The sequence below is a fragment of the Miscanthus floridulus genome, chromosome 18 (assembly GCF_019320115.1).
Source record: "Miscanthus floridulus cultivar M001 chromosome 18, ASM1932011v1, whole genome shotgun sequence".
Lineage (NCBI taxonomy): Eukaryota > Viridiplantae > Streptophyta > Magnoliopsida > Poales > Poaceae > Miscanthus > Miscanthus floridulus.
Window position 1 is genome coordinate 134,794,137 of NC_089597.1, and position 25,812 is coordinate 134,819,948.

The 25,812-nt window shown below is 48.1% G+C and overlaps 1 long non-coding RNA gene and 1 pseudogene across 1 annotated transcript; one reads left to right on the plus strand and one right to left on the minus strand.

Moving 5' to 3' along the window:
• The first annotated feature begins 3,187 nt into the window (after positions 1-3,187).
• LOC136523147 (chitinase 1-like) lies at positions 3,188-4,386 on the plus strand (annotated as a pseudogene).
• A 1,094-nt stretch (positions 4,387-5,480) lies between these two features.
• Positions 5,481-15,951, minus strand: LOC136519481 (uncharacterized). Its single transcript, XR_010774932.1, has 3 exons — positions 15,569-15,951; positions 5,662-5,977; positions 5,481-5,589 (listed from the first exon to the last, which is right to left on the minus strand). It is a non-coding gene; the product is annotated as an uncharacterized lncRNA (long non-coding RNA).
• Between the last annotated feature and the right edge of the window lie 9,861 nt (positions 15,952-25,812).

Consider the following 25,812-nt stretch of genomic DNA (forward strand, 5'->3'; position numbering starts at 1 on the left):
TTCCGTGGGTGACATTTAGTCCCGGGAATCTAGTCCCGGTTGGGAAAACCGGGACTAAAACCCGTTTCTCTAGTAGTGGCAAACACAAATTCAAGACACCGAGTTCTAAACTTCTAATTGAACATCGAACTTAGATACATAACCTAGTCATTTACAACAAGCAAAATCTTAAAAAAAACTAAATTGACTAACGACCTAACTGGTAGGCCGGGACGTGGAAAATAGATATTGTCGAGCTCCTGTCGAGCTCCAGCAGCTAGACGTGCATTATTATACTGTCTTCAATAGGTAACTTATATGGACATACAAACCTAAAATTGGTAGCAGGAGATCTAAAATCAGCCTTCAACAGAGCACCTATACGGGAGATCCAATTTTAGTTGTCTGAGAGGCACAACCCAAATATGAGTATTCTCTCTCCTGAAAACTCATTTACAGAAAGGATTCTCTTTTGGGTCCTGTTGGAGAGGATGTCGAATTGGTATTGAATAATTTAACTGTAACACTACCTAAATGTTGAATGTGTCTTATATTTTGGATGTTGTCGTCGAAGATAGTATTATATCGGTAGTAGGTACAGCTCGCGGTGGCACTCGCAGGCAAGGCAACGACGAGGAGGAGGAGAGTACAGTGGGCGAGGCGGACCTGTCACCCCATCCAGTGCCCGCGCTCCTCCGCGTCACGTAGCCTTTCGCAGCTTGCATGAACAAGATAAGCGCAAGTGATTCATGAGCATGCATGCAAAGGGACCGGAGCCAATTATTGTACTACTAGGTGATACCGCCATTAACGAGGAATTAAATGAGATATGGTACTCCTCGTACTATATATATAGAGGGGGAAAAAGTAAGTGAAGACGGTTTCATGGAGGAGCAGCCGTGGGTATACCCCTCCACCACAATCTACCAGGCCATCGTAGGTATATTCCTCGGTGGACTATCGATCATTTTTCGTCGATACCTACTCATACAATAAATTGCACTAAAATCCAAACTATGTGCATTCAATCCACTACATCTCAAGCAAGAAAGGAACAGAGCGAGGTCACTACAAAATTTAGAGGTAATAATTCAACTTGAAATATATGCTTGCCAAAATTCAGTTTAGAACTAATACAAGAAAAGAAAAACTATGAACATATTCTAGACTTCTAGTGACCCTCAACAAATAGAAAAGAAACATGCATATCATGTCATAAGTAGAATAAAAATGGATATTTATGTACTCTATAATTCACAAAGAATAGGTGCTTGTCTTGCCGACCATTCTAATAAATAACCAATACCTAGACATGAAGAATGGACAATGAGGAATACATAAACAAACACGTACAACCAGCATGTTAGATTTTATTTTTAGTTATGTTGATCCGGAGGGCAAGATAAGCCATCCAACATATTGTTGTTTAGGCAACATCCATACACTTTATAATGTGCCACATAGGATTGCTCTGATGTCTTGTGAAAGTAGAAGTGAACAGATTGAAGCGAATTGAACACAATGCGGCCGTCACAAATCCAAACTCGATCACATCCAACATACACTTGAAGCAAACACAAATTCAAGACACCGAGTTCTAACAACAAAATTAGATACATAACGCACTCATTTGCAATGACCTTAAAAAGAAAACTTAGTAGACTAACGACCTAACTGGTAGGCCGGGACGTGGAAAATAGATATTGTCGAGCTCGAGCAGCTCGACGTACGTGCATTATTATATTGGTAGTAGGTACAGCTCGCGGTCGCAGGCAGTGAGGAGGAGCGTGCAGTACAGTGGGCGAGGCGGACCTGTCACCCCATCCAGTGCCCACGCTCCTCCGCGTCACGTAGCCTTTCGCAGCTTGCATGAACAAGATAAGCGCACGTGATCCATGAGCATGCATGCAAAGGGACCGGAGCCAATTATTGTACTACTAGGTGATACCGCCATCAACGAGGAATTAAATGGGATATGGTACTCCTCGTACTATATATATATATATATATATATATATATATATATATATATATATATATATATATATATATATATATATATATATATATATATATATATATATATATAGAGAGAGAGAGAGAGAGAGAGAGAGAGGGGGGGGGGGGGGGGGGGGGGGGGGGGGGGGGGGGGGAGTAAGTGAAGACGGTTTCATGGAGGAACTAGATCATAACACCAGTCCATCGCATGTGGTTAATCGTGTGCGCGCCTCCATGGGCCCAGCTGGCCAACCACCGTCCGCACATCACCAAGACTCCGAGACGAGTTCACGTCGAGTTCGAGTTGGAGGGAGACAAGTTCTTATCGAGGTCAGTCCTGTCCGAGAGTATGTGAGTTTTCTTGATCTAATATTCAGCAAGGAGTTGAAGGCAAGAATAGAAAAAAAGTGGAGCATTCCAGATGAGAAAATGCAAAGAAACAAAAATAGCAAATGAGTAGTAAAAGATGTGATATCAAGATTTTCGTAGACTTTAGGGTTCCCAATACAAAGCACAAACAATACACAAATTGATTGAAACTTATAAATTAAATCTATATAAAATCAAAACCAAATCCAAAAAATAGTATTCGAATTCTGTTAAGTTCCTTTCGACCAGAGAGTGTAACCATGCCATTGCGTGTGAAATATATATAAATCTTGAAAAGCCTAAGGCAATGTACAATCCGTAGACTACTCCAAAGTCGGTCCTTAAAAATTTGTCAACTCCAAAGTCGCAGACCAGAACCCGGAAGAGGCTCGATGTCAGGGGCGTACTAAATCGAGGAACAAAAGAATTGGCATTCACGTGAATTATTTTGAATATGATAAAAAAGCCTAAAAGTGTTTCAAAATAGTTTAGGTTCCCAATACAAAATCATTTAATAGTTTTAAATTATTTTGTGAAAATGATCAAAACCTTTGCAGTAGCCGTGGACAATAATTCGTAGCACCCGTGCAACACATATCTAGTAAATTTAAACAACAGTACCTTTAATGGATAAAAGCCCTATATTTAGTCTATTCAAACCCTCTCTTTTCTAGCCATCTAGATCCTTGCAACGTGTCCGGACTGTGCCAGGACGGGCCCTCTGGGCTACCTATAGTTGAGAACAAGGAGTAATCGAGATGAGATCCTCCATTGTGCCAGCCTGCCCTGCTGCCTGTATATAAGGGCATGCTCTCCCTCCTCTTCTGGCACGCACCAGGCCATGATGAGAGCACTGGCACTAGTGACCGTGTTGGCCGTGGCGTTCGCCGTGTCCGCTCGAGCTGCTCAGTGCGGCGAGCAAGCCGACGGGGCGCTCTGCGCGGACTGCCTCTGTTGCAGCCAGTGGGGATACTGCGGCTCCACCTCCGACTACTGCGGAGATGGCTGCCAGAGCCAGTGCACCGGCAGCTGCGGCGGCAGCACCCCGCCCCCACCCCCTCCAGGGCCTCCCCCTCCCACTCCCACCCCTAGCCCCCCGAGCGGTGGCGGCGTGGCGTCCATTATCACAGAAGCTCTGTTCGAGAGGATGCTGAAGAACCGCAACGACGTCCAGTGCCCAGCTCGGGGCTTCTACACGTACGACGCCTTCATCACCGCGGCCAACGCCTTCGACGGCTTCGGCACCACGGGCGACACGGAGATCCAGAAGCGCGAGCTCGCCGCGTTCCTGGGGCAGACGGGGCACGAGACCACGGGCGGGTGGCCGGAGGCGCCCGACGGCGGGGCTACTGCTACAAGGAGGAGCAGGGCGCCACCGACGACTACTGCGACATGGAGGGCGACAAAGCCCAGTGGCCGTGCGTCCCCGGCAAGAAGTACTTCGGCCGCGGGCCTATCCAGCTCTCCTACAACTACAACTACGGGCCCGCCGGGCAGGACCCCACCATCGGCGAGGACCTGCTGAGCAACCCGGAGTTGGTGGCGTCGGACGCCGTCGTCTCCTTCAAGACGGCCATCTGGTTCTGGATGACGCCGCAGTCGCCCAAGCCGTCGTGCCACGACGTCATCACCGAGCAGTGGACCCCCTCGGCCGCCGACGAGGCCGCGGGGAGGCTGCCGGGCTACGGCGTCATCACCAACATCATCAATGGCGGCCTCGAGTGCGGCCACGGCTACGACGACCGTGTTGCCAACCGGACTTTCTTCTACACCAGCTACTGCGACATCCTTGGTATCAGCTATGGCGACAACTTGGACTGCTACAACCAGAGTTCCTTCGGAAGCACCGAAGCACATCCCTTGCTGGAACTACAACTGCTACCTTGGAGCATCACGCTGACGCGTAAATAATGGGGCATTACTACTGATAAGAGCTACGTACGGCAAGCAGCATGCCCATAATAATAATGTTATGATGGAGACGTCAGAGCGTATGCAATATCCATCCATGTATCGAATTTGCCCATGGAATAAATAAACACAAATTGTTATAATCGATTCCGTATTCAACGTCATGGCCTGTTCGGCTTACCCCATATTCGGCTTGTTCGACTTCTTTTTTCAGCCGTAATAGTATTTTTCTATCACAACAATTCAACCGGAACAGTATTTTTCAGCCAGTTTCAGTCAAGTTTCAGACCAGCAAACGGAGCCCATAAGCCGTCATAGGAATTTCAGAAAATGAAATTTCTGCATTATATACTGTGCTATAAATTCTATCGTTATTATGTCATAGAACACAAAGTTTGTAGACTGCCTATAGAAATTGCTACCACCGGACCGTCTCAAGTCTTTGTTGGTGTTAAAAGGTCGAGCCTTCTAGAACCACACAACAGCAAGGACTAGCACGCTAGCGGTCGCAATCAAACCTTGATTGTAGCAAAAACGCAGCGGATCGACGAAACCAACCGAGAGGTCAGATAGGCCGATGTTGAGTCAGTTCTTCGTCGGGTAGACTCTCGAACATCTCCCGGAAAGACCCGTCAGCTGGGAGGAGCATGTAGAGGTTGTCCTAGGATTGGCAAGACCACCTAGAACATGCCGGAAGATGTGACAAATAACAGGGTACAGACCTCTCGGCTGTGATCCACTCATTTATATATATAGGGGGTCGTCTTATCCTAGCTAGTAGGCAACAATCACTACCCCAGTTCTTCACATCACTGTTGGTTCAAAAACCCCCTTTACTGCCGGATTTTGAACCGACAGTGGTGTAGCGGCAGTGATGCCTCTTGGCTATTAGTGCCGGCACTTCACCCGACAGTGATAAGCTTTAAAAAAGCAAAAAAGTACATCAAGCAAGCTCGCTGCCTACCGCCGCCACCGCCATGCTTGCTAGCTACCGCCACCACCGCCATGCTCGCTGGCTCCCCCCACCGCCGCTCCATCAAGCAGTTCATACAAGAAACAACTCATACATCATAGACAAAGGAGGAGGGATTCAACACAACACAAATCAACTCATCCACAAATCGAATCGATTCATACATCACACAGAAGGGTTCAACACACCACAAATCAACTCATCCACAAATTGATTCATACAACATAGAGTGAGGGGAGGGGGAGAGAGTGGAGATTCCGCCGGGAAGGGTGAGCTTGGTCTCACGCCGGAGGCCGCCCCTCGCCGCTCAAACTCAAGATCTGAAGCCGCGCCCCCATTCGCCGCCCCCCAAGACAGATCTGAGGAGACATAGTGTGAGAGAGGAGAAAGAGCATCGGGAAGGAAAAATTGCCGGGGAAGAGAAAGAGTACCATGAGCCATGAGGTAGAAGCCACCGACACTTCTCGCCCTCCCGCCGTCGAGGTGGATCCACGCGAGCCGCCTGCGGTCGCCCGCCCGCCCACGCTTGCGCCGGTCACCCGAGCCACGCTCGCGCTGGTCGTCGGGAGGAAGAAGCTCGTCGCCGGGTGGATCAGCTCGCCAGCGCCAGGAGGAAGAAGCCATGCCGGGATCCCGACCGCTTGCCGGTGTCTACGGCGGCCTCACGCCCGCGGCGGCCTCATGCCTGAGCCGCGCTGGCGTCCCGGCCGCTCGCCAGCGGCCACAGCGAGGTGGATTTGGGGAAATCTGGAGGAGGTTTGAGGAGCAGAGAAATATCTTCAGGAGAGAGAGGGAGAGAGAGCGGGGAGAGATGAAGAAAGGTGCGCACGGACGAGTTAGCCAGGATGAATAAAAATTTCTGGTCCGGAGCCTATGGATCACTGGTGGTCTGTGAAATGCAACCGACAGTGATAGACATCACTGCCGGCTTTTATTACCATCCGGTGGTGATAATATCTATCATTGTTGGTTTGTTAGAAAATCCGGTAGTGATAGCCTTTTTTCTTACGAAACGGCAATGATGCATCTATCAGTGTCGGTTTTAAAATTCCGTTAGTGATAGGGGCGGCAGTGATTGTTTATTCTGTAGTAGTGAATCCCAAAATGAGTTCTCCAAGTTTCTCACATTGAAAAAGAGTCCAGAACCGATTTGGAAACCAAACCGGCTCGAACTCAGCAACAGTTTTCGTAGACTCTTGGCACTGTGGTCGGGCCGAAACAGGGGCAGTCGGCTTAGTCGACTCTGGACAAAGGAGCCAGCCTAGCCGACTTTGTCGGGCCAAGCGCCATCTTCCTTCTTCTTCGCATGTTTCTTTGTTGTTTGTCGCGCCAAATATTTTCCAATACCCTTTTCATGTTAGAAATTCACTAGCGCAACCCAATTTCCACGTTGGCACACTTTTGGGTGTCAACAGAGACATTTAGGTATGACCATATTAGATAGTCATGTCCCTCATTTTAGGGGTGGAGCAATTCTATTTCATGTCTGTTAATGGGACAAGTCCATTCTTTATTCTGTGTTTGGTTCCAAAACACCGAAAGTTAAGATGAGGTAGTAGATATGCAGGGTCCACCTATCAACCTCTTTTTTCCCTTCTTCCTCTTTCCCTTCAATCTCGCAAAAGCGCTGCCACCCGCTCACAACCTCACACATGATTGCACCGCCACCCCTCATATGCATGCCACTGTACCACCACCACCCCGCCCCTCACCCACAAAAAGAGGCGCTACCTCCTACCTAGCCACTCGGCTACTGACACCAAGGCCGCTCTTCATCCACCCGCCTTGAAACTTGTCTCTTCTCCCCCACCTTAGGCCTTTCGCAATGTATGCCTTGAGTGATGCCAAGTTTGGAGAGAGAGCAAATAAGAACCACTGGCAATGCTGTGACAAGCGATGCTATCTCTGAGTGATGCCAAAGAAACCAGGAGCGGTGAATGTTCTTGCTCCGCTCCCACTTTCTTAAAATAACATTTTTCTACTATAGCAACAGTTGATCATTGAAGTCATCAGCCAATGAAATAGACGGTGGAGAGAAGATATGAGATATTTTATTGCACTGTGGGTCCCAGATCTCTAGATAGCAGCGCTTCTACGTTTCTTTGCACACTGCAGCCTTTCTGCGTGATGTTTGTTTTGTTGTATCTGGGTCCACTCATTTTCTGGCTTCACTAGTACATTGTGGAGGGCCTTAGAGTCCACATGCAACAACTGTGCCAAAGTCCATTTTAATTAGGGGCTTGTCTATTGAAAGAATCAAGACATCCATTAGCTAGGGGTGGAGTGAATTAAGCTAATCTAAAAGTTTCACAAAAATGAAATCTATGCTTAGCTAAATTCACCCATACGTGTTGTTCTATGCCCGTAGCACAAAAGTTTTGCACCTTAAGTTCCAACCGTACACTAGCATGACAATTCACTACTACAACACGGGGATATAGTAACACCAACTTGTGTTACTATAGGTTGAAAAAAGTGTTACTAGCTCTCTCAGTAACACATTTTTTTATATGTGTTCCAATTGGTCATGTTACTATAGACTGATCTATTGTAACACGGAATGTGTTCTTTTATATATAGAAAAGTGTTACTACGTTGTAACACATTTATATATTTATTGGAACATTTGTCTAGTGTTACGGTGATTCTCTGTTGTAACACTTTTTTTAGCTATAGTAACACTTCCATAATGTGATGGAGTACAGTTTGTAACACATGGAAAAGAAAACTTCCTAATGTACATCCAATCAAAAGAATCCCTCTTGGTTTCCTGAAGACAGAAGATGCCACACCCACTCTCTACTATCTTATCTCTAATCGAATCCCATTTACTTGCAGAGTTTAAACCAATTACATTCCAACATAACACATTCCAGGACTTAAAGCAAGGTCTAGAATTCATGATAAGCTAATTTAGGATAGAGAGCAAGTACAATATACATAGCATAGGTACTAGATTGCTTAACACAAAAGCACACCAACTGAAAACATAAAGCATTCAACCAGGAGGCACAACTACTATGGGACAGAAGAAAAACTAAGGGCACAGCCCTGAAAGCAAAATAAAGAGAGGCCACCAGATCCCAAGCAGGGCTGCCATCTTTAGGGCTTGCTGGAGCTTGTGCTTGCATCATTGGAGTTGTGATGGTTCTGATTCCCCTTCTTCAGGGCGGGACCCTTCCCCACACGGGCGGTCTTCTTCTTCTTCTTGTTAAGCTTCTCATCAGTTAGAAGAGCAGGATCAATATTGCAGAGATCAACTCCCAGCCTTCTGATGGTGTTTGCTGAAAGGGAGGGAGGAGAAGCATTGCAGACAAGACAAGCCTTGTCCTTGCACTAGGGTCCTTTGAAGCCCTTCTTTAGATCTTTAAATCTTGGGCTCCTTCGCACCTGGGTTTCTACAACGGCAATCTTTCTGTTGGTCTTCTTGTGGGGGGAGCAGTTCACATGAGAACCATGTTATGAACGACGTATAGGAATATGAAGTAAAGAATCAAATCACAGAGGAGACACACGATTTAACGTGGAAAACCCCTCCGATGTGAAGGGGAAAAACCACGGGCACCAGCCAGCAACAATCTCACTATCTCAAGAGTTTTGGGTTACACGCCTATGGCGGCTTACAAGAGAATCAAGTCTCCACGAAACCCTAGCAAGGGTGTATATACCGTACCGTACCACGGGGGCTCCGCCCCCCGCACCCCCCGAGCACAGGGGCGAGACCTGATGGGCCAGGCTTCTGACGGAGCGAAGCGGAGGCCCGTCGCCAGAGGCTTGGGCCGGAGCTTCGCTCCGTCAGAAGCCTGGCCTATATCCTGGAGTGAATTTGGAACAACTCCAACAAACTCCACCTTGAGACAAATTCATCTTGTATCATAAATCAACCCTTCATCCTGAACATAACAAAGATAGAAAACCACTGGTGCCAACAATAGTCTCTTGGACTATCCAATTAAACCAACTAAGCTTGAGCACAGCTCAAACTTAGCAACAGGAACAGGCTTTGTCATCATATCGACAGGATTATCATGAGTACTAATCTTGCATACCTTCAGCTTACCTTCTTCAATCACATCACGCACAAAATGATACTTGATATCTATGTGCTTAGTTCTCTCATGGAACATCTGATCTTTAGTGAGGTAAATTGCACTTTGACTATCACAGTGCAAACTTATGCAAGATTCAACTCCACAAAGCTCAGCGTACAAATCTTTCAGCCAAATTAATTCTTTGCACGCTTCACAAATAGCCATATATTCTGCTTCAGTAGTAGACAAAGCAACAACTGACTGTAAAGTAGCCCTCCAACTCACAGCACAACTACCAACAGTAAACACATAACCTGTAAGTGATCTTCGCCTATCCAGATCAGCAGCATAATCAGAATCTACATAGCCAATAAGACCCTTATCAGTTCTTCCAAACTTTAAACAGGAATCTGCTGTGCCTCTGAGGTACCTGAAAATCCACTGAACTGCCCTCCAATGTTCTTTGCCAGGATTAGACATATATCTACTAACAAGACTCATAGCATATAACAAATCTGGACGAGAGCAAACCATGGCATACATCAAAGACCCAACAGCACTAGAATAAGGAACCCTTAACATGTATTCAATCTCTGCATCTGTACTAGGACACTGAGCAGCTGACAACTTAAAGTGAGGTGCAATAGGGGTACTAACAGCCTTAGCATTTTGCATGTTGAAACGCTGAAGAACTTTCTTGATATAATTTTGTTGACTAAGAAATAGCAAACCAGATTTTCTGTCTCTACTAATTTCCATACCAAGAATTTTCTTAGCACTACCAAGGTCTTTCATATCAAACTCGCTACTCAATAGCTTCTTTAACTTAGTGATTTCAATCTTACTCTTGGCAGCAATCAGCATATCATCAACATATAACAGCAAATATATAGGTGATCCATTAACATGCTTGATGTAAACACAACTATCATACTTAGATCTTTTAAAACTGTGTGCTAACATAAATAAATCAAACCTCTTGTTCCACTGACGAGGGGACTGTTTCAAACCATACAAGAATCTCTTCAACTTGCACACATATTTTTCCTTGCCAGGCACTATGAACCCTTCTGGTTGGTCCATGTATATGTCCTCCTCAAGCTCTCCATGCAAAAACGCAGTCTTCACATCTAACTGCTCAAGCTCAAGATCATGTGAAGCAACAATACTAAGGAAAGTACGAATTGAACTGTGTTTTACCACTGGAGAGAACACATCATTGTAGTCAACACCCGGAATTTGACTGTAGCCTTTAGCAACTAACCTTGCCTTATACTTTGGAGGCTCGCTTGGAGATAAACCCTCCTTTCTCTTGAAGATCCATTTGCAGCTGATGGTCTTCTTATTGTTAGGCAAAGGTACAATCTCCCATGTACTGTTCTTCTCAAGAGACTGCATCTCCTCATGCATAGCAGAAATCCAATTCTCAGTATCACCACAACGAATAGCTTCTTTATAGGTTGCTGGCTACAATGCTCACAAAACTTTATTTTACTCGAAGTGCAGCCATCCAGCAGGTTTCTCTTCATCAATTCTGCCATACCATGGTGACTCATATGTCCCAAACGCATATGCCAAAGGTTAGTTTTACTAGGTTCATCATTAGTAACAGCAGCAACAGCGGAATCAGAACCAGGTAAAGTACACCCTCTAAGGACATATAACTTTGCCGAATTAAGATCACCTTTCAAACAAACAAGAGAACCTTTTGATACCTTCAGAACACCATCTGAACCGGAATATTTGTAACCTTCTGCATCAAGCGTGCTCAATGAGATAAGATTTCTGGACATCCCTGGTATATACCTGACATTTTTCAGCGTGCGTGTCATGCCATCATCAGTCTTGATCTGAACTGATCCAATCCCCACAATGTCACACGGGTTATCATCTCCCATCCGCACAACATCCCCTTTCTGCACAGGCTTATACGAGCTAAACCAATTTCTGTTAGTGCAAATATGAAATGAACATGCGGAATCGAGAATCCATTCATCATGACCAGCAACACAACCAGCAAATACTACCAGACAATCTCCAGAATCATCATCAGACGCAGCAGCAGCAACAGAGACCTTACCAGCCGACTTGTTTTTCATCTTCTCCTTATTCTGTACTTTTCTGCAATCCTCAACATTATGATTTGTCAGCTTGCAATAAACACAGAACTTTTTATTACCATGCGGCTTGGACTTTGAACGGCCTCTCCTTTCGTAGTTCTTTCTACCATCATTGCCATCATTTGAGGATCTGTTTTCAGTTCTGCCTCTCACATGCAAAGCATCGCCCTTGGAGGACGACGTCCCGTCATTCTGCACCATGCCTCTCATCTTCTCCCTAGACTGGAGAGCCTCATAAACTTTCTTTAGGGTTAGTTCATCACGGCTCAAGAGTATGGTGTCACGAAAATTTGCATACGAATTTGGCAAAGAACATAGCAGTAAAAGACCTAAGTCCTCATCATCATACTTCACCTCCATCGACACTAGGTCGGCGACGATCTTCTTGAATTCAGCGATGTGGCTCATCACTGAATCGTCCTCCTTCATCTTCAGAGTGAATAGCTTCATCTTCATCTGCATCTTACTGGTTAGATCCTTGGACATACAGATCGATTCCAGTTTCAGCCATAGTTCTGCAGCAGTTTTCTCTTTCAGACACTCCTGCAAAATATCATTATGAAGATGCAACTGAATTAGGGCGAGCGCCTTCTGATCCTTGCGGATCTCTTCTGGAGTCCACTCGGCCTTCCTCTTTCCGAAACTATCCAGCGCCTCATCATAGTCATGAGTCTGCGCCAGAATCCCCCGCATCTTGACTTACCATAGCGAGAACCGCGTGTCGTAGTTCAGCAGCGGAAGATCGAACTTCATCGACGTCGTCATGAACCCTAACAGCAACCAAAGCTCTGGTACCACTTGTTATGAACGACGTATAGGAATATGAAGTAAAGAATCAAACCACAGAGGAGACACACGATTTAACGTGGAAAACCCCTCCGATGTGCCAGCAACAATCTCACTATCTCAAGAGTTTTGGGTTACACGCCTATGGCGGCTTACAAGAGAATCAAGTCTCCACGAAACCATAGCAAGGGTGTATATACCGTACCGTACCACGGGGGGCTCCGCCCCCCGCACCCCCCGAGCACAAGGGCGAGACCTGATGGGCCAGGCTTCTGACGGAGCGAAGCGGAGGCCCGTCGCCGGAGGCTTGGGCCGGAGCTTCGCTCCGTCAGAAGCCTGGCCTGTATCCTGGAGTGAATTTGGAACAACTCCAACAAACCAGAAAGATCAAACTCAACTGCATGATCCAAGCTATCATCAGTGATTCTATTCTGAGCCTCAACTTCCCCATTTAGGTCAATGGGTGAGGTGTTTTTATCTGAAACATCCCCTGCCTCATTAAGCACACAAGAAACCTAGGAAAGTCCCAAGCAACTATTTGGAATGAAGAAGTTAACACCTACCTAAGACTTCATCAGAGTAGCTGGAATAATGGAAGTCAACAAGCTCTTGGCACTATCAAAATGCTTAGGAGAGAGCAACAGAGCTGAAAAGAAATTGACCCATGGCACTGGAATCACACACTTAGGCACATTCTGGTTTGTAGACAGAAACTGAGTCCAAGGACTTGCAGGCAAGGAAGGTCCCCCAAGAGTGAAGCTTTTTCTGTTTGGCAGTACTGGTTCCCCACAAAAGTTTCATGAATTCTCACCATTCCAACATTAAGGTTATGAGGTTGTAGCACTTCAATCTGTTCCATCTCATCACCCATCAGAAGATCAGCATCCTCTTCATGATGCAAAAAGTTCTCCATTGGATGATTCAGAGCTGGAATGTTGACTTCTGCTTGCTGTGGTCCATCCAAATTATCAATCAAGCTATTGTTCAGGAGTTCCATCACTTCATCAGCTTCCTCCTCATCTTCCTCAATCTCATTGACCTGATTCAGAAAGACATCAGGGCCAGGAGCATAAGGCTAGGGGGTCACTGGGGGATCAATGATGACCTCAGCCATGTCCACCACCGGCTCAACATTCAGATTAGGGACCAAGTTCAGGGGAAGCCCATTTAAATCCATCATAGGAGCCTAAACCGGGACTTCATTGTTCTGCCATGGAGCCCACACATCATCAGCCATGGGCTGAGCATCCAGATCTTGAGGAGCATTGTTAGGACCAGTAAAAGGGTTGGGCTGAGGGCCCATCTGAGGCTGCTGTCCCTGCTGACCAAAAGGAGCAGCCCATTCTGACCGAAACCGAAGAAATCAAAAGGACCATTTTGAGGAATGTCACCAGGTCCAGGAGTGGGATCTTCATCTGCTGGCTGCCCACCAAGCATCTCACCAAGCAGGACCTCACATTGCACCATCCATGACTATCCATGATGATTCTCCCCCTCTGTAACCACCAGAAAGTTGGGAATATCTTCAAGATCACTGACACGAGCTCTAACAAGAATTCTATTGATGTAAGCTGGATCATCAATCCAGTACATGACCCTTCCAAAGGAACTAGTAGCATTTGTTATGTATTCATCTTCTCTGTAATCCTGAGGGAACCCCATCATCATAATCCAACACTCACGATTGAAATTAAAAGCACGCCAATTGCGACCCTTGTTATGTTCTACAAAAGTGAGAGTGACATTGCCAAATTGTTGGGGGCCCTCACTAATCAACTGATCCCTTTGATAAGGAAAACGAAACCTGGCCAAGGCCTGACCCAAGTGCGTTGGCAGTATGGTCTTGAAACCCAAAGCTTTCTCATGCACCAAGAAATCTGACAACACTTCATGGATGGCCTGGAAGGTTACCTGAACTTGCGGCAGGGGGTTGATGGTGACGATCGCCAGATCATTGTTCTTTGCTCGAGGTCGCAAACACACCACCCTTGCCATCGATGGCCGACCCTGAATCTCCATCGTATCCATTCCACATGGAAGAAAGGGCCTTGGGTCTGCTCTTTGGTAAGCCATTGCTGGCTGATGCAAGACGCAAGCAGGCTGGCCTAGTGAGAGTGAGCCACTGGGGTTTCTGATGAAGAGGGAGCCTATGGCCGAACAGTGGATTCGGGGTCCAATTTATCCTCTGTTACAGCGGTGGAAGGCGAAGGGTCGACTATAGGGTCATTCAGATCAAAAGAATGAGGCGTGGCCGTTGGGCCCATTGACAGGGAGACCGCCGTCTTGAACCATTTAGAAACATCAGAAACGAAGCTATCACCTCTAGCGAAATTATCAACTGGCCGCCCTGCAACTAATGTATGCAACTTTTTCCAACCTTGAGAGCAGGTCTCTGCAATGTGGCCCCAGCCCAAGCATTTAGAGTATTTGATGGGGAAAGTGCATTTTTGCCTCGAATGCGAGTTCGAGAGGCAACACCGACATCTCACTAAGCCCAAGGAGTTTTGCCTTTGCAATTGATTGCCATTTAATTTTGAATCCAAGGAGCCACTGGCCAAATTCAAACTGAGATTCAAACCAAGTTCATCCCTGACAGAGTTAATCTGAACATCCGACGAACTGCAATCACTATGTCACTGCAAACGCTCTGACGATTTCCAGGTAGAATCTGCATGAGAGGGTTCAGACGAAGGCCAAGATATCCGATCATAAACAGATACTCTTGGGAACACTAAGCGATCAAATACTGAATTGTTCTTGTTTCGCTTCTCAGTTGTAGAAGAAGTGCCCCCAAGTTGCCCAACTGGCACACCATTAGCACCCGTGAGAACTGAGGCTGGTTTCTTTAACACTTCAGCATAGGATAAATTCTGGCGAGAGCCAACATCAATCCAAGGAAAAACCTGCCTGCCTTCAGAGATCGACTGAGAACGAGCTGACTGAAGCCCCAAATCATTGAAAAGATGGAAAGAAAGCTTGAAATCAGCGCAGACAAAGTTCCTGATTCTGTAAACTTCGAAACCAACAGCTTTGCAGGAAACTGTGAACAAAAACACTCTATCTTCAATCAGGCAGGCTCTGAAGCTGCCGGCCAAGACACCCAGAATGGAACATAGAGCTTGCTCCACGAAATCAATCTCTAAGCGGAAGCGGCATCTGCCAAAGGCCACTAAGAGAGAGAAATCTGTATTTGAAGGTGAAATAGAGGTGACCGGAACCTTGAACTTCTCCTGAATGAAGCGGGCAAACTCCAGCCCCACTGCCCGAGAGAAGGAGACCGCCATAGCCAGCGGAGAGATGAACACAGAGCTCCAGAAAAGACCAGCCGAAAGAGGGGGGGAGCACAAGCTCCAAACACCAAACCGACCACACAGGGAGTCAACGCCGGAGAAGGGGCTTACCGAACCTAGAGCAGAGGAAGGGCAGCACCGCCGGGAGGCCGCAGCGTACAGCCGCACCGGATGGCGACGCCGGAGAGGGAAGCTCGCCGGGCTTAGGGGGAGGCGGGCGACCGCCGCGCCGCCAGGGCCCAGGAGAGCTGTCTCACTCATTTAGCAGTGGAAGGCGAGACCTTCTCTCTTGTATTGCAGGAAAACCTTGCTACTGTACAAAGCAAATCCCCACGACCTCTCAAGCTGGAGCAACCATGGCACCACTCACGGTAACTTATTCTTAATGGCATGGATGACAGCGCAACCTAGCTGTTAATGTACTTTGTTGCATATGCCATGTATGTGTACTAGCTCATCAGTATATATGATGCCATCCAAGATACTCATGCTAAGCTTAGCTAGCTCTGTATGCATGTATCTCGCTAGCTAGCCATCTCTAAACGTACGCGACTACGTACATACAACACGCGTGTACGTGCGTGAGTGTGTGTATATATGACAATTACATGATGAGTTACTTTGTTTAGGTTTTGGTTGTTCCATGTAACTAGTCGGCCAGTTACGAGAATGAATGAAGTCTAGAACTATACTATATTGTAACTGAGACAATGGTTTACCATGAAATAATTACGAGAATTCGAGTTTCTTGATACGAGAATTACATGAGAGTCAAATGATTCATGATAAGTAGTTACTATAGTATTAAGACCATTTTGCCATAAGACAGTTACGATATTTCAAATGGTACATACTGTATAGCACCAGCTTGTACTGGGCGAATCATATATTTCAACATCACAAAATGGTACCAAACCGCTTCGATAATTACAGACTATACTGTTTCTTGTTTCATTCATATAATCAGGTCCATATGTTGGCTGATAAGCCATGGCTGAAAGTACAGTTAGGTTGTGAGAGGAAAATATTGTTCGTTCGCTGAAAAAGTATGATTCTAAAACAAGCGAACGGGAGGTTTCTGAATTGATGAATCTTTGATGCAGTACGATCCACAACCTGTGAAGCTGGAAGCCAGGATCTATGCACCTGGATTTAGGAAAAAAATGAAGATAAAACTTTTAGCAAGATCATGAGGCTAATAGCATCTTCCAGAAAAAAAATTGTGGAAAAATCAGAATCTATAATTAGATGAACAACAATGCAGTTTGATAATTAGAGAAATCCATACAAATTATTTGAAAGTAGAGATAAATCAAGTGGAGGCATAGGGAAAAAAATACAGTATAATACTCACGGATTCGGATCAACAAATAAATAGGAGAAGGATTCCGATCAACAAATAAACAGGAGATGTCACACTCACCGAAGGAGAGGACACAGTCTCTATCACAGAGCTGTCATCCACTTACGACGGGCATCGACAAAGACGATTCGCCTCAGGTCTGGCCGATGAGCCACCAACGACTAGGCTGATGCATCACATCGTGACCAGGTCATGGTTCCGAGTCGACGAAGAGGACGCGCACAGGCCAACGGGGAAGGTGCCGTGCCAGAGATGACGAGAGAAGACAGGGAGGGGCCGTCTGAGCCCGGCGTCGCCTTCACGGGGAGCGAGGCTGCCGCCGATCGCAGCGCGGGGGAGTAGGGCCGCCGCCGGCCGCGTCGCCGAGGGGCCAGGCCACCGTGGCAGGGCCGTCGCCGGTCACCGGAATCCCATGAGGATGATGCGCACCGTTGGTTGGAGAAGGATCAGATCGACGCCGTCGCAGTGTCCCGTGTGGTGGAACGTCTCCAGCAGGAAGAAGCAAAAACGTGTTTTCGTGGCTGCGTTCTTGGGCGGCGAACCTGGTGTTCTCGTGGCCGGTGAAAGGAAAGAGAAAAATCTCGGGATTAAATGAATGCATGGATGCATTAGGATGGGGGACCACCTGAGTCAAAGCCAATCTCGCTCGGGAGTTGCGGTGGGTCTTGAGTTCGCAAGTTTTGGTCCGGCTACAGAATACGGTATTCTGTAGCTAGCTATGGACTAGTAAGTCTATATATATATATTCTGTAGCTACTAGCTAAAAAAAACTTATTCTGTAGCCAGGGCAGGCACAGTGCACCGGTTGTGCCTCCCTAGCATTCACCTGCGGTCCTAGCTTTCTGCCTTTATGAGCTATTTAATTAGTCAACTTCCGGCATACAGCTAATGAATCACGGCCAATATGGAAGCTTGCATGCTTCCTAGTTACGGCAATTCAGCACTTTTCTGATTTACGAGAATACGTCAACAGCTGAAATATATATTCAAATTCAAAATAATTACGTTAATCTAAATATATTGTTACCGAAATACAGGAGTACGTAGTTACGTTGTTACCGGAATACAGGAAAAAGTTGCTTTAGCAATGAGATTAATTTACCATACCAAAAATACTTACGATAATCTGAATATATTGTTACCATAGTTAGCGTTGGGACTTGGGAGTTACCATGATTCGATATCATGATGATATGAGGGACCAGTTACCATAACAAACAAACAAATTTGTTATATTGTCGTGTCTACTATGCACGCCAGCCTGTTCGCTTGCTCGTAAACGATCGTAAATTTCCAGCCGGGAACAGTGTTTTTCTCTCACACCAAATTAGCCAGCAGTAAATAATCCACGATACGATACGGCTTCCCGAACAGGCTAAGCATTCCGTTATGTATCAAAACTTTTACAACGGGCTCAAATCAAATGTACATCAAATATGATAGCTAGGAATATTTATTTTGACACCAAACTGAGGCCTTTGTGCCTCAAGTTCCGGAAGCTTCTTGATTGTGTTTTCGAGAGGTACTACATGTACAGGAGAGCAGCTGAGACAACCTGGACTGATCGAGGCACATTTTCCTGCATGGTGCATGCATCCTCACTAGAGTTGATCTTCTTCTCCATTGCAATTGACAAGGAGATCCCATCTCCTGAAAAATCATCATGAAAGGAACATCTGTAAATGATATTAGAAATTTACAAAGATTTTCTTGTTAAACATCTGTAACCATAACTATTATTAGCTAACTGCCACTAAGAAGATTTTTTTTTCCGGTCATTTGGGGGGGGGGGGGGGAGAATAACTATAACTCATTATAATTATAGTAACTGGTCACTGCAGTAGGACATATTTTTGATAACTGTGCAGCACGAAGTTTCCTATGAGAGTGGACTATACATCGTTCAAAAATTTGACAGCTAAACAAACAAGCAGAGACCCTCACCAAAAAAAAGTGACTGCAGGATTCCCAGCGAGACTGCATCAGACGACCGATGGGATAAAAATTAGAATCAAGTTATCGCTGGGGAAATGGACTTCACAATCAGCCTGTTCGCTTGTTGGTTTCAGCCAGCCCAAATCAGCCAGCCAACAGTATTTTTCTCTCACAATAAACCAGCACCAGCCAGCCCAAACCAGCCCAGAAACCAACCAGCGAACAGGCCGGGGATCCAGACCCTCGATTGCGTGTTTCCATTGCTCACCTGTGGGGCGCAGCTCGAGGGAGGACCAAGGGGGCGCCGTGATAAGTACTCGAGCCGTCGCACTTCATCCAATAGTGCGCGTGTGCAGCCACACGAGCAGGGATGAAAACGGTACGGATATTTTCCGACCGTATTCGAAACCGAATCCTTTTAGAGGGGTTGAGATCTGTCCGTATCCGAGTCCGGATATTCAACATCCGATATCGTATCCGTATCCGAATACTCAAATCGCATATTTATGATGTCGATATCCAATCATATCATATCCGACATAGTTGACACTATCCGTATTCGAATCCGAATCCGGACAAAAATATGAAAACAAATATAATATCGGTGATATCCGTCCATATCCGATCCGTTTTCATCCCTACACATGAGTCACCACATGATGATGGAACTTCCCAAACAGACATGTTGAATCGCATGAAAGAGTATTAGGATGGATCGAGGGCGCATCTGGCCATCGCCGACGGGAGCTGTGGGTGAGTATTAGGATGAAAACCATAATATGGATAAAATCAAACAAACTAACGCAGCCTGGTGTAAAAAGCAATATTGACATGAGTACAACATAAACTCCCAGATCCTCAGACCAACAACATTTTATCATTTGGAGTTACCATAAGTTAATCACTGGTAGTGAACAAAGCTTTACTCCCGGTGGGGAACCCCTCTAGTCCCGGTTCCCCACCCGGGAGCAAGCATCCGGGACTAAAGGGGGTCCTTTAGTCCCGGGTCAGGAACCGGGACTAAAGGAGGACCTTTAGTCCCGGTGGGTAACACCAACCGGGACTAAAGGTGCCTCCTGACATGCCACGATGGCCGGCACCTCTAGTCCCGGTTGGTAATACGAACCGGGACTAAAGGTTTTTTTTCTTTTTTCTTTTCTTTTCTTTTTTTTGTTTTCTTTTCAAAATAGGTTTTCGAAGTCGTATTGTACGCTGCTAATTATACATTTATACGCGCGTATAGTATGTTTCGGTTCAAGCACAATGAACATATTAAATCACACAATTCAATCATATATATATATATATATATGCATGCATCATATATATATTTACATGCATGCATGCATATGTGTATTTTACATTATATTATTTCATGTGCATATATTACAAAAGATTGCATTACAGTTGTTGTGATATAACAAGTTTCCTCTCATCCTCTAGCTTGGCTTCCATGGCAGTGTTGGGTCGAAGTAGAACTCGCCCTTGGAATCGATGACCTGCTCATTAAAAAATCCGGCTATAGACTCTTGAATTGTTTTGATTTGGTCTTGCCATATGACCTTTTTCTCCAACCATCAAGCCTACAGGTTTGAATTAAAGGAAAATATATATATATATATATATATATATATATATATATATATATATATATATATATATATATATATATATATATATATATATAAAGACATAGTAACACAATCAATAATAATAATTAAATGAATATATAGTGTATTTTTAACGTACTTTGAGTCTCTCTGTAGGAGTTTTTTGGGAGACCACCTTGATAAACTTGCAAACATAGTAACCACAGTAGTTGTTTCCCTATTCCTACCTCAGACACCACTTTACGAGAAAAAGATTTGTCATCCAATCTGGTGATCCGGTGAAAGCTATATGTTTAATTAATAAAGATGATGCGATTTAGGGGACTTACTTTCAAAGGGATTACATTCAGTGACGCTTTGCATTTTCCCATGTGTTGCTTCTCAATAAAGGTTTTTCAAACACTGCCTAATAAAAAAATTGCCATGTCATCAGATATAGTTAATCATCATGTTTGTGTGTATATATAGTTGCTAGAGATACCGAAATTACCTCTGGATAATATCTATCATATCTTGGTAGTCTTGTTGTGGTTTTCTCATCGAGTCATAGATTATCAAGTGACTTTTCACCAGATCGATGTCCATCAATATCCAGTGATTGCTGCATGTGTTTATAGGATATAACGCATAACACTCATTAATTAACTAGAATCAACATATGAGCCATTAAGGATGATCGACATTATTAACACTCACTTGAAGTTGTAGGAAAAAAGTATATCCTTCTTGTGGCGTTGGTTCACTAAGAAGTTCATGAGGTTACTCTCTGACTCAGACTTCCAATTAGTCTTTGGAGTAACTGGGTCTTTGAATACTATATGGGGATCAACAAAACCAATTTCATTGCAGCCTTCCTTTCTGAGCTCTGTCATTGTAAATCTGCATATATATAGTACTTGTTAGGATAATTTATATGCATATACACACATATGATGAGTTTAATAATAGATCGAAAGAATTATTACTTACAGGCAATAGCAGCTAATGATAACTTTGTCCAGAGAGGTCAGGTGGCATAGTTGATGAAATTCTACAAAGTCAACATACATAACATCATCGCCACGGAACCAATGTTCGTCTCTAATTCTGACACCAACGCAGAAGTCTCCACCGGTAGACGCCTGCATGTACCACTTGTTTAGCAGGTACATTTGTGTCGGGTACCATTAAAACGGGGTACCCCGAGCGTACACCAAAAGAGTCACTTAAATCCCATCAACAACAAAGCTAGAAGGTAAGCCATGGGTTCACCACCAGCCCCGACCAAGCCCACCGGCTCTTCGCCTCGCCTGAGGCCTCGCACGGGAGGTCTCGACACCCTGACGGAATCTCCGCCTCAGCGCGAGGCCTCTTGCGAGAGGCCTCGGCAGAGAGCCCAATCTCCGTCTCGCCCGAGGCCTCGTGCGTCCAGCCTCGAGCAAGACAGCTATTCTCCGTATCGCTCGAGGCTGGCTTGTCAATAACCCGTCACTCCCGCCTCGACCGGTCTTCCCGACAGCCTAGTCACGTCCTATTAATGCGTCAACCACTCCCGCAATCTCAGCCGGACGGCGGCTTCGACACCACGGAGTGGCCGACGGGACAAGAAGTCGCATCAACACCATACCGGCTGAGACATGGGCGCGGCGAGGATTACCGGCCACTGTATTCTGGCGCTATACCCACGATCAGCGCCCGCACTATGCCCCGCAATCCCCGCCCCGAAGACAATGCGGCATGGGAAGTCTGGCCCAGGGTCATCATCGCCTCCGAACCAGCGTACCAGAACGACCGCTCCCTCCGAGCCTCGGCACCCTACGACAGGGCCTCGGCCATCTCGAGATTCACATCTGCCGAGACCCCCACCACGGTTCTGCCTCGCCACCAACCGAGCCTCGGCCTCGCGCGCAGTCAATCCACAGCGACCCGCACGCTGACCGCCGCGCCCGCTTCGAGGCAGCCCTAGGAGCTTCCCATGACGCACAGGATCGGATGTGACCAGCACGTCGCCCCAGCGCTTCAAGGACGGACCACTCCGACGACCACGCCGCCACAGGAACAGGCTATAGGGCTCGGACACGCCGCCTCCGTTCGCACGACGCCGTATAGTTAGCACATGTACTACCCCTGTCCTCCCTTCAACTATAAAAGGAAAGGACTTGGGCCATTTCTAGGGAGGAGACAGGCACTCACGAAGAACAACACCCTGTAACACGCACACTCCCTAGGCCGCCTGAGAGCAACGTCTCAAGCAGCCCGACATCACTCCACAGCCGAGACCTGGGACTAGCTCCCTCTCTCACCTGGCTTGTAACCCCCTACTACAAGCACTTCGGTGCAAGGAATACAAGATCGATCTCTCAGACTGGACGTAGGGCACCAATTGCCTGAACCAGTATAAGCCTTGTGTCTCTTTGCATCACCATCCGGGATTGGGAACACGCAGCACAAATTCACTAGTTGGTTGAGGATCCCCCGGTCCAAAACACCGACAGTTGGCGCGCCAGGTAGGGGCCTCTGCGTGTCAGTTTCGTCATCCCAACAAGTTCCGGATGGCAGACCCCGTACGACCGCTGCGTCTCGGCACGGTGGTCTGGTTTGGGAGCCTAGAGTTCATGTCTCTAGGGCACGAGTACGACATGGTACTTCTCACACCCCGAGCCCCGCCTGCCGACGACGACTGTCATGCACCGGCAGCCCAGGCGTAGGCGGCGCCCGGGCGGCTGCTCTCGCCGCGCTCGCCGGGCACGACGTGAGCAGGATCACCCCGATGCTACGCGAACCTAGGGCGACTCGCCGCTCTCCGCCGGTATCCTACGACCAGCTGTTGGCGCAGGGTCCCTGGTTGGGGACCTGTCTAGCCTGAGCCTGGACAAGGGAAAAACGCCGGTGGCACCCGGCGACGCCCCGACATCAAGCTCCGCTCCACCACTCCCTGAGGAGCCAACTCCGGCGGAGCAGAGCCCGGCGACGGCACCATCTCCATACCCCTTCGGGTTGAGAAATGCCGCCGCCTCTTATGCTTACGCCTACGCTTCCGCTCACGCGGATCTCTCGGAGCGCCGCCAGCGCTTCGCTTTCGACTTCGACACCACCGCGTCGACCCACACCCACGCCGACTCCTCGGAGGAGGACGAGGCATGGGCCGGAGCGGATTTCTCCAACCTCCACGACAGCGAAACCATGCGTCGCTTCTTGGCCGCAAGTGACTATTGCTTTGGCTACTCCGATTCTGACGATGAAGGTACTTACGATCCCTCTCGTGAGTGCTTCCACGTCGGACTTGGGATGCCAAGCACGGGCGACGAGGACAGAGGGGGTAGGCAACCGCACTCCGCTTCATCAGGGAACAGGTGATGCCACGCCTTCACGCATTGTCCCACCGGCAGCACGGAACGAGAACCTTGCCCTCGGACAATTTCGACGCCCGGACCTGGAGCAGCTCCGTGAGCTTCAGGCCAAGGTTGAGCAAGATCGACTCCTTCTACAACAGCTCCGAAACACTCTCGAGCAGGAGCAGCAGGGCCGCGGTGACTGCGGAGGAGCCCGGCGACGGGCTCGCGACATGCACCACCGCATCAACGACGACGAAGGGGACGATCGTCCCCCAATCTTCAATCGCGCTAGCCAGAATGTCGCGGCTACGGCGATGCTAGTGTGCGCAATGCCCGAGCCCTCCACCACGGAAGGGCGACGGGTTCGCGGCGAGCTCTGGGATCTCCTCGAGACCGCCGCGGTGCAGCAGGCCGAGAGTTCTACCTCCTGACAGGCGGGTGCCGTCTCGGACCTCCCCTCAGCACCGCATCGGCAGGATAGGGAGGCCTCGGTTCGTCCCGAGCCCGCTCGGGCGCCGACAATCAATAGGGTCCCCTGGTCCACGACCGCCTCGATAACCGACGCGAGGCGCAGGGCGACCATGAGGTGGTCGGCCGACGACGGCGCCACGACAGTGAGGGGCCCGCTCGAGGCTACCATCCGCATCGGGGCGGCCGTTATGACAGTGAGGAAGACCGTAGTCCTTCTCCTGAACCACCTGGCCCTCGGGTCTTCAGCAGAGCCATCCGCAACGCTCAGTTTCTAGCCCGGTTTCGCCAGCCATCCAACCTCACAAAGTATAGCGGCGAGACCAACCCCGAGCTCTGGCTTGCCGATTACCGCCTGGCTTGTCAGCTAGGCGGCACGGACGATGACCTGCTCATCATCCGCAACCTCCCCTTACTCTTGTCAGACTCAGCGCGAGCCTGGCTCGAGCACCTTCCTCCCTCTCAGATCCACGACTGGCGCGACTTGGTTAGGATCTTCGTCGGGAATTTCCAAGGCACATACGTGCGCCCTAGAAACTCCTAGGGACCTTAAGAGCTGTCGCCAGAAACCAGACGAGTCTCTCTGAGACTTCATCCGGCGCTTCTCTAAACTAGTGCACCGAGTTGCCCAGCGTCGGCGATTCAGAGATCGTCCAGGCTTTCCTCTCCGGCACCACCTGCCGAGACTTGGTCCAAGAGTTAGGCCGGAACGTGCCGCGCTCGCTGCCCTCCTCGACATCGCCACCAACTTCGCCTCGGGCGAAGAGGCTGTAGGGGCCATCTTCCCCGAGAACGACGCCAAGGGGAAGCGGAGGGATGAGGCCCCCGAGGCCTCGATTCCCCACCTCCCCAAAAGAAAGAAAAAGGGTCGCTAGGGGAAGCAGGCTATCCTCGAGGCCGATCTGGTCGCTGGCCGCTAGAACGCAAGAATCCCCGAGGCCCCAGGGGCCCCAGGCCCTTCGACGACATGCTTAAGAAACCCTGCCCTTACCACCAGGGCCCGGTAAAGCACTGCCCTCGAGGATTGCTCCATGCTGCGGCGTTACTACGCCAGGCTCGGACTCCCCGACGATGACGCCAAGCAGAAAGGCGCCGGCGACCGGGACGATGACAAGGACGACGGGTTCCCCGAGGTGCACAATGCCTTCATGATCTTTGGCGGACCCTCGGCGTGCCTTACGGGCTGGCAGCGAAAGAGGGAACACCGAGAGGTCTTCTCGGTCAAGGTGGCCACTCCCCGGTACCTCGACTGGTCTCGGGAGGCGATCACCTTTGATCGAGATGACCACCCCAACCATGTCCCAAATCCCGGGCAGTACCCGCTCGTCGTCGACCCAATCGTGGGCAACACCCGGCTCACTAAGGTGTTGATGGACGGAGGCAGCGGCCTCAACATCCTCTACGCCAGCACCCTAGAGCTCTTGGAGATCGACCGGTCGAGGCTCCGAGGTGACGCCGCACCTTTCCACGGCATCGTGCTAGGGAAACGCATGCGACCCCTCAGGCGCATCGACCTTCCTATTTGCTTCGGCACCCCCTCCAACTACCGCAAGGAGGTCCTTACCTTCGAGGTGGTCGGGTTCAGGGGAACCTACCACGCCATCCTAGGGGTGGCCGTGCTACGCCAAGTTCATGGCAGTCCCCAACTATACCTACCTCAAGCTC